A 10,148-nucleotide genomic window follows, 5' to 3' on the forward strand; every position below is an offset into this window, starting at 1 on the left:
AGTCTTATCCCAAGCTACAGCTAAGTCAGCAGGCACTGAAATGTACTATCGTGGCCAATCCGAATGTTTCTACACCTTGGGGCCTGATTCTGCTTTCCCTCCTTGGCACTAAAGCTATTCCTGATGAATGATGAGAAGAGTGGAATTGTACAGACTATAAAATCAAGGGTGTTTGGCCATCTCCAGCTGCAACCATCCAGACACTAACACAAATTCCCAAGAAATTTCATAGACTGAAAAGACCATGCAAATCCTTATAGCTCTACGTCTCTAGTTCAGTAAGATGCCCAGGGATTAAAGAGCTTGTAAAGTTTTCTTAAATAATGCTGCTTAAATAGTAAGCTCCATGAGCAATCCCACAGCGATACGCTGTGCTCAGAGGCAATAAACAGTCATACAGGGAGTCTGGTCAGGTGCTATCTGGTCCGTGAGTCTCTTTTTTGGCTGAAAAGTTCAGGCCTTCTGTTTCTTGCACTGTTGATCTGAACTCTGAACTCACTGGTGGCCAAAGTGGCCATTTATTAAACTCAACAAAGCAAACTGTAGAGAAGCCATGGGCTAAACTCAATGGTAAATGGCTTCAGGAGTATAGCACTGAAAAACTGCCAGTGGGATCACTTCCCACTGAAAAAGCAATCTGGTCAAAACCAGAGCATTTTTCAGAAACATACTAATGTTGAATGTGTTATTTATACGGAAGGTTTGAATAAATATTCATTAGTAACTACTTTAACAAAATACAGATGTTTCAGCATCTAGCCTTCAGTTTGCTTCTGTTTTCCCATTCAATCAATAGTAACTATTCAGATACAGCTTGGTAACTATTAGGCTGATCTGTATTACCGAGTGCTCTAATGTCAGTAAATAATACTTTAAAAAAAACGTAGAAAAAAAAAATTTACAACTTCTACCTGTGGAAAAGCTTGTAAACACAGAACTTTCTTCTGATGTCAAGGGAATTTGATTCTGAAATCACTAAACTGACATCCCAGTTCCCAAGGCATGCTCAGACAGTTCCTTCCCTATCTGAATCTCCTCACCAGGCACAGTTCTTAGGATCAGAGAAGTCAGAGGATGTTGTCCCATTCTCATAACAGGAAGTTTTGCCAGAGGTCCCAGACTTAGTGTTTGTTCACTTTAGATTCTTCCCAGTTTCAACTTACACTTCGCTTCTTGGCTCTCATATTTCTGATATTGTACCTTACAGTTGTTCTTATTGTGATCTGACTCTTATTTTACTGAGAGAGCTGATTAAATATCTTTCTTTGTGGATTCCAGTCATGGATTCTCTGCCAAGATCAAAGACACAAGCCCCTCACAGCACCTCCACCTCCTCACCACAGTATTTTTACTTCCTGCTTGTTTTCCTCTGTCCAAATACCTTTTCTTATTCAGTCCCGGTCCCCGTTCTTCTTTCTGCTACGGCCCAACTCTTAATGAGTAACTCACAAAGGCAGGCTTTTGGGTCAGAGGAAAGCAAAACCATTGGGAAAGCACAAAAATCTTTCAGCTCCAGCAGCTTTGGTTTAATTGTTCTGATGCTGGTAATTTCAACGCTAACTCCCTTTCCTTTCACACATGGTATCTCATTGAGATTCAGAGATCCTGCAGGGCTAGACAGCTGCCAAGAGCCCTTCAGCAAGGTCTCATTGACAGGGAGCTCATCTTTAACAGACTCTGTAGTCTGACACATCTGCTTTCTAATATCAATCCCTCAGTCATTACTGTTGGTAACAGCTCCCTCTTAAGTGTTTGTGGCAGCTGCTCAACACAAAATCATATTTTCCCGAGGATCTGAAAAATTACAGCCAGCTGCCTCCAGTTGTTCAGTTTTCTTAGAGCTGCTCTGTCCAAAAGACTCCCCCTGCTCCATGGTCACCCTCTTTCTCTGCCCGGATCGGTATCGAGCAGGACACGCTAACCAGAGCCGTCCCTGTTCGCCCATCCCTCCCAGGCAGGAGCTCTTGCCAGCACAGCCGTGCGGAGTCTGACCGGGCGGTTCCACTCCTGCTTCTGAGCTGGCAAGTCACTTCATTTTATCAAGGACATCGCTTCATCCTCGGTCTCATTTAATGGAACTACAAGCTCTGGGGGCAGGGACTGCTTCCCATTACAGGTATTCCTTGATGTCATTGTAACGCAAACAAAAGCAAACAATTCCGGTATTCACTACCTTGGTAACATGAGCCAAATACTGCTACTATAGAAGATCTGAACCACAACATTTTCATATCTCATCAGCAGTCAAACAGAGAATTTGAAAAAACAATGAATTTGGCCAGAAGAGAAGATGTCCTGCTGCTCAAACTATAACTTTAGAGTAGTTTATAACAATAAGAAAACCTGGAAACAGCAACAACCAGACAGTTACTTCCATCCAGAACACACTAACAAATGAGCTTACACAATGCAGTCATACAAGGAGATTTGGGTTTAGGAAAGCAACAGTTTGGAATACTATGAAATCTATTGCACAAGGTATGATGGAAGAAGATAGCATTCAAACTTACCAGAGGAAGAAGGCTGGGAAATTCTACAGGACACTACAATAATAGCTCAGTTCCTCTGAAAGAGAAGAATGAGTGCAATCAGTAGATGAGTAGCTCCAAGGGGGTGCAACTCAAAGACTGCAGGGAAAAAACAAAAAAAAACCACACCACAAACGTACTGGAAAGGGAAAAAGTGGGAAAGAAGCTATTCAACAATAAGGTCTGTTAAAAGCTCGCAGGCAAAAGAGGACAGAAATCATGAACACGTTACAGAGTCTTTACAGAGCAAAATAAAGATGCAACTGTAGCAAGACCAGCTAGCACTGAACTATATCTAGGCAGGTAACAGCACTTCTGCAGCCCCAGCCAGCAACCAGTTGCTCAGGCTCCTCAGGAGCTACATGCCAGTCACCAAAGCAGCCTGGAGCCAAAGAAACTCTGAGCTTCAGCAGAAGATCCAGCAACAGTGTAGATAGGTGAGAGCAGTTCACTGAGCCTTTTGAGGGAGCTCCACTCAAGCACGACACAATTTTTCCAAGTGGTGAGCGTGGCTGCAATCTCACCTTTTGCCCTGGGTCTCCTGCGATCCCTGAGCAATGCTGGCTATTCCCTGTGAACAACCTTATCCACCCAGGGCATCAGAGTAATGCTGCCTAATCCTTTGAATAAAACCAGTTAACTGTTACTTGCTGTAGGTGAAGCAAAAGCTCTTAACAGGCAGCAGCACCAGGCGAGGAAGAAAGGAGAACTGAGATTTCCCTCTGTGTGCTGGGCAAGGTAATAAAATCATTACATCTACAGGCTGCACCATGAGATTTTTGTCCCCGTCTCACCACTAAGACTGGTTTACAAAGGGACAAACACTACTAGCCTTAGATCATATCCAATATAAGCTTGGGCTTCAGCTGAATGCTTATCACACCGCCTAGCACAAAATCAAGCTTGGTTTGCTTGCTACACTTAAACCGCCTGCAGCAGCTGCTGTTCAAAAGGCACCTGATTTCCTGAGCAAAGCAAAACAACACTCTTAAATTATTGCAGTAGCTGAGCTCTGGCTGAAACAGAGAGAGGATGTAGTGTCCAGCAGAGTGATATAAATCAAAGTAAGGAGAGAGAAGAACTTCTATCAGCACAGCCCTGGATAATGCAGTCAAACAGGATGTGATGAGATAAGGCTGTGTGTGGCCTTGCACACCATCCAATCAGTTACAGTTGTGATAAAGGAAACAGAACAGAGCCTCACTGCCCTAAGGAGGGCAGAAAAAACCCCAGCACAGCCCAACAACATAAATACCCAAAGGCTGGTTCTGCTCCCTGCTACTCTAGGGGTGGCCAACTTGGGGATTGATCCTGGGCCACAAGCTACTCATGCACAGCTCCACGTACAGGCGGCCACGGACTGACAAAATGACTACTGCGTGATTAACATCTCATCTGGGAGAGAAAAAATGAGCCAGCGAGGGCAGCAGAGATTGACACTGCCAGGTTGCCCTGGGATTGAGCCACACGCTGGGCTGGCCCCAGCCCTCAAAGGAACAGTGCAATTCCTGGGGAGTCACCGCGATCTCCCACACGGGAGCTGTTCCCAGAGCTCCCATTCTCCCTGACTTTCCAAGACATGTGGCATGTGTTTCACAGCTTCCCAAGCAGATGAAGGTTGTGGCAGGGTGAAAACGGCTAGCCACCCTCATGCTAGCAGCAGTAGTCACCATGAGTCGTTCCCCCAACAAGCATGGAGATGGTTAGAAAGCACCAAACCAGGAGAAAGGCAAATAATCATGTCCCTTTGCTATTGCAGAATCATCAGTAGTGTTAGCTAACACGTTTAAATCACAACTGTCAAGTATAAACAAGTGTAGACAGACTGATTAAAATGACTTGGGTCTTACCAAACCAAGCTAGAGACAGAAATTAATCATGCTTAGCATTTTCTCAAAGAGTATTATTCACTTAATTATTACAGGATAAGGAACCTTTAATAGCAACCTAAAAAACCCTTGATCCTAAACCCACTGAAAGTCAGTTGTCCTGAAAATCTCACCTTCAGACTCAAAAGCCCCCATTTTACCTATGGAAAAGACTATAGCACAAAAACTTAAGTGAACCACTCAATGACAAATCAGGCTGGGAGCAAAATCCAGACAAGAATTTCAAGACAAGAAAAGATGAACTTCAGAAGCGATTCGGAACTGCAAGGTAACTTCGGAGGGACTTGTGTTTAACACTGCCTGGAAATTGTGCATCTTTTGAGTCTTTCCTGACAAGTAACATGAAATCAAGAGACTCATAATGCCCTTTTTACAATATCCAGATAGAATTTTTATTTCCTAATCCTGTCTCTTGTTCATGACATCAGCCTCTTGTCTAGGACTCAAGGGCTGATGTGCCAAAACCCCTCACAATGGTGACACACTTCACTTCCCATGACGCTAATGGCAGAATTTCACATGAACTCAGGAGACACATGTTTGCAAATCTCACCCAAAGCAATGAAAACATTTAGCTCCAAAACTACAGCCAATCTCCAAGAACAGAAATAGCTGAACCTGAGCTAAGAGACTTAAAACAGGACAGACAGAAGCACTGACCACACAAGCCACGAACACAGCCAGATTTCCGCATGTGCAGTGCTGGTGGGTGGTCTGTGTTGCGGGCACAACCTGTCCGGCCAGACCTAAGCCCTGTACTAAAGCCTCAAGACGGAAGCAAACCACAAACAGGCAGAACAGGTATATAAAATAGGACGTTAATTCAGTCAACCAGTTAAGCATGCATCCTGATTTTAGTAGCTGTTAGATGGGAGCTTAAAGGTGTTTGATACTTTTGATAAACCAATGCCTGAGTAAAGCACAACAATGAAACATCTGCATCACATGAATGAACCCTACTCATGGCTACTAACCGAGCTGCACTCTCCTGGAGTACTCGGAAACCACTCCAGCTCAGTTTTGGAGTACATGCCCCACCTGGAATACACAGCAGGTGAATATTCACTGCTTACAGCTAAGATCGCTTCCTGAGGGCTGACACTGAGGAAAGTCCACCAGATTAGTTTTCCTGTAAAAGAGTCTGAAATTGCCTAGCAGACAAACAGACGCCAACCATTTTAGCTGGATTCCAGTTCTCCTAACAGTTTGATACAAGAGACAGTAAAGCTGTCCTCAACTCAGACTAGTGTGATTTTGAGATCAGAACTCTTCCCTCTTAACTGTAGTATAAACTCTGTCATTTCCAAACTGCTGAACATATGGGGATTTCACAGAAAGCAAGTGAAAATAATGAGAATCAGTAAGTACATCCCCAAACCTCAAACAGGAATCACTAAGCAAAAGAGAAAAAAGAAATGCCAAAGCCTGAAAAACACAGGTTAAACTTGCCCCCAGATATTACAGGAAAGCACTAACCTCCTGATTTATCTCTTTGCCCTTCCAGACCCTTCTCACCAGGAAGGTCAACAGGTTATATACCTTCTGCTGGATTAATCTACAGGAGAAAAAGGGCAGCTAGCCAAGCAAAACTAGATTCTTAAAGGGACATGGCCAACCACAAACAACACCAGTTTTTAAAGCATGTTCTTACAAATAAAATCTGTGATCAGAAACAGTGGAAGAAAGATGCTGCTTCTCTGTTTTTCAGTTAGGTGGATAGAAACAGCGATTTACATTGTTTCCCTTGCACAGTTATTTTCTTCTGGTAGGGTAGATCCTTCACAAACAAATGGGAGGAGAAAAATAAACAGGATCTTATTTATTTATTTTTATAAAGATAAATCAAAGAGCAGAGAGTGTACTTGGGAGAAAAACTTCTTATGCAAACCTCTCTCTTACACATATCTCTCTTTTACCTAAGCTGACAAGATTTTCAAACCAGGAGAACCCTTCTAAATCCTGCTAGTCTGGTATCAGTGAACTTATTTCAAGGATCTCCTGTGGAGAAGTATGATCAGCTAAAATGAACTTAAGACCCATCAGCAAATCCTCCCTTTCCATTTCAGTATACACATGCTCAGTGTTCTCTTGACTTTTCCCCCTTCAGTTAAAGGGCTCCTGGTTACAAGAGATTAGACTTTGCCTGGACATCTGTCATTAATGGTTACCATACTGTTTGAAGGGAGGCACTTTGAGGACTATGCTAATTTATTTTCTCTTTAGCAATAGCGTAGCAGATGCTTCAAAGGCTTGTATCCAGGCTCTGAAAGCCACTGGCACTCATGTCTCTGAAGAACAGCAAAGTAAAACACCTACCCTTTGGCAATCATATTCTAAGGAAGGTAAGAACAAGGTAATTATAAACTTACAACGGAACAGAAAAACAGAGCCAGTGACTCAGCCAGTGGCACCGGGAACTGGAAAACCTGCCCCTCCCTAGCAGGAAAACGCCTCATTCATGTGGTGTTAAAAACAAAGAGGAGTGACTGCATCATCTCCAGAAAAAGGAGGACCCAAGGGGCAGGAACAACAACAAAAAAAACCACCCCCAAAAACCCAAACAAAAACCCCCCAAGAACCCAAAACACCACCTCCAAACCCTAAAGAACTCTTTCTAATCATTTAGTCTCAGATCTTGTAATGAGCTCCATACATGCAAATTCCTGACTTTTTACAAGGTTCTACAAAGGAACGGGATGGGCATTTATTTAGCATGGCAGTGGGCATAATGCAGACGTTGGGGAGAGAGAGGAGCATACGCTACCGCTACCGTAAACATCAATAAACTTGATTGCTCTTCAAAGGAGGATAGAATTGCCATGAAGTTAGGGAATGAAAAGAATACAGTGCATGATGTAATAGGTTTAGATTTAGAATAGCATTTGCTACTCTCCAGGGAAATCACAAGGGAAAAACTACTTCAAAATTGGCTTTGGAGAGTACTGCTCATATTATTACAAAAATTAACTAATGGTTTCAAAACTAAGCGTAATGATATATACCAATGGAACCAACAGGTACAGGGGGCATCTACTGGGTTGCTGCAGGGATCTTTGCCAGTCGAGTTTTCTTTGACATCTTAATTAGAGATCTAATACTGAATAAAGGCATTCTAATGAAACTTGCAGATGATGCAGAATGAAGTTTACAAATACCAGTGGACAGAAACAACTCAAAGGGATTCAGACAGCTCAAAAACAAACAAGAGAAAAGCAAGGGGGGGACAAATAAGACTGTGTGGAAAAAGTAATGAAACAAACAAAAAAAAATAACAATGAAAAAAACCCAGTTAAATCAAGGAAAAAGCTCTGCCAGAAGCAGGAGCTAAAGACATGCAAGAGTGAGAATGCTGAACAAATCAGAGTTGTCTGCAAAGCAAATACTTCTACAAAACGACCAATGTAACTTTTGTCTGCCTGTGCTCAGATATCACTTCAGGCAACAGAGAGATGAATCACCTCCAACACATGGAATATCAGATCTCATTCTGCAAAAGGAACACAGATAAATTGAAGAAAGAGTATAAAAAAACCCACAATCATTAGGCCTAGAGTAATAGACATTGCATAATATTAAAAGTTCAGTCTCATTAGTAGCTTGTAAGAACTTGGTGGAAATGCAGAGAGAGACAGAATAAGCAATCATTTCACAGAAATATACACCAAGGCAAAAACTGTTGCACTAGAATATGAAAGCTTTTCTGATGTTAAAGTACTTTGAGCGATGAAAAAGTTGCCCAAGAAAATTACTGGAAGATCAATTGCATGCATGGGGGGAGGGCAACAAACAAACAAAAAAACAAATATAAATTAACAAAGGACAAATCTGAGTTATAGGGAAAGTGTAATAGGTCTTTTAAAAAAGGTAACACTGAATTTTTGCTTTCTTAAGACACAGCTGTGGCCAGATAAGACAGAAAATCCTTTCGCTATCACAGGAGCAACTGTAGACATGCTTCAGGGAACTTCTTAAAGTGGGAAAAGTTGGCAGAGTTGCTAAGAAAATAGCCCTTTTCTCCCACTGCCCACACACTAGCCATTGCACCCCTTTCTCTGGGCACACCAGCATTTATGCAACCATATGATTAACTGGAGCGGAGAACAGATGTGGCTGAGAACTAACGTGCTAAAAGAGAGCGTTACTTTTCATCTGGATGAGCCCCTTGGCCTAGGTCAGTGAACAGCAGTGCCAACACCCATGCCAGCGACAAAGGAAAGAGGTGTGACAAGTACGGAAACGGACAGTCTGAAGCTGTGCGGACAGGTTCTGTCTACAGCAGTGCCAGCCTAAAGTCTTTGTGAACCCACCCCTTGAGTTAGGTTGTGACCGAACCAAGAGCTGAAAGATACAATCAGAAAAAGACACGTAATACTCAGGAAGGAAAGCTGTGAATGAGTATAAGGTCACTCCAAACAGAGATGCAAGCAGCATCTGTTGGAAATGGTACTTTTTGGCAACCTTCTCAAAACTCCACTTACTGTGTTTGAGTTCTGTGAAACAAATACCTGAGTAAGAAAACTAACAGCAACTGCGATTTTATTTTAAACCACAAGCAAGATCTGGTGCCATGGTGCCCTTTTTCTCTTCAGAGCTTGAAAGTACTGTTTTCATACCATTTTCCCACAGGTGTTCTGTAATACACTAACATTGAAACACTTATCACAGTAAATAGCCTACAATACTTCAAAGCCATCAGTAAAATTAATTTTAAAAAATCCCAAAGATGGAGCAGGAACCAAGACAGTGGAGAAATTCCTAACACCCATTCTCTTGCACACTAATTGCTCCCAAGATTACCTCTGAGAGGATGCGAGCAATGAGCTGCTAGTCCAGTTTAGAGACTATAAACTTTGTGGCATGCTTGACTTTGAGGAGCCATCCAGATCGGGATTTAGGAAAACCTCATAAGGTGTCTGCACCCACTGTCTGGCTGCCCTTCACTGCCAACTCAAGTTCCAAAGAAAACCACAGAGTCCCTCAGCATCCCCCAGCCCTGATAAAAGAAGCCCCTCTGTATTCATCACAGCACGATCCAGGCTCTTCTCCGTCGTGAGAAAAAGCTATCAAGACCAAAAGGCTTTGACTGCACGGGTTAGTACAACACTTGTTATATACCCAGCCTGCTTTCCCCTTGTTCTGCTCCTCTCGCCCCTCCCCGTTACTCTGTGCCCTGTCCTGCTGCCCACTTCCTTCTGCAGGAGAACAATAAAACCTCTTACATCTCCGCAGACACATGGACAGACAGGTGAACGACTGCTCCGCTCACTTTGCACACAGACAATTCAGTCAAGTCTAGGGAAAGACGATCTGTGAGTAATAGGAAACAAGGGAAAAAAAAAAAAAAAAAAAAAAAAAAAATCAGCAAAATAATACGAGAGAAAAGTTGAGCTGGTCGTATTTTACAACCTCCAGACCTGCTTTTTTTTAGAGGTATGGGGCTGCTTTTGGCTGCTGCAGCGCACTAAGGAACACACGGCTATATTCCCCGCATCACAGAGGCAGTCTGCATGCACGAGAGAGGCAGATCTCTACGGAAAATCTTTGGACCCTTTTGTGTGGCATTTTTGCCTGCCCAAATCTTCAGAGACAACAGCACCTGCAGCCCGATACTCCTTAGCATTAAATGTGATGGCTGTGATGCTCGTTAGTATATTCGAGCGTGCTTTATGGTGCTGGCGTGTTGGAGTTACACCACGGCACGGCTTAAACTCGGTAATACAGACCTTTACTC

General features: G+C 42.9%; 1 protein-coding gene across 1 annotated transcript in view; it reads right to left on the reverse strand.

Annotated features, from left to right (window-relative positions):
* TEAD4 (TEA domain transcription factor 4) overlaps nucleotides 1-10,148 on the reverse strand; it is a 59,806-nt gene that overhangs the window by 49,273 nt on the left and 385 nt on the right. The window contains exon 2 of the mRNA XM_026868521.1: nucleotides 2,511-2,565. The gene's annotated coding sequence lies outside the window, so the exon portion shown is untranslated. The remainder of the gene's footprint in view (nucleotides 1-2,510; nucleotides 2,566-10,148) is intronic.

Source organism: Athene cunicularia, assembly GCF_003259725.1.
Source record: "Athene cunicularia isolate RWA chromosome 1 unlocalized genomic scaffold, athCun1 chr1_part2, whole genome shotgun sequence".
Taxonomy (NCBI): Eukaryota; Metazoa; Chordata; class Aves; order Strigiformes; family Strigidae; genus Athene; species Athene cunicularia.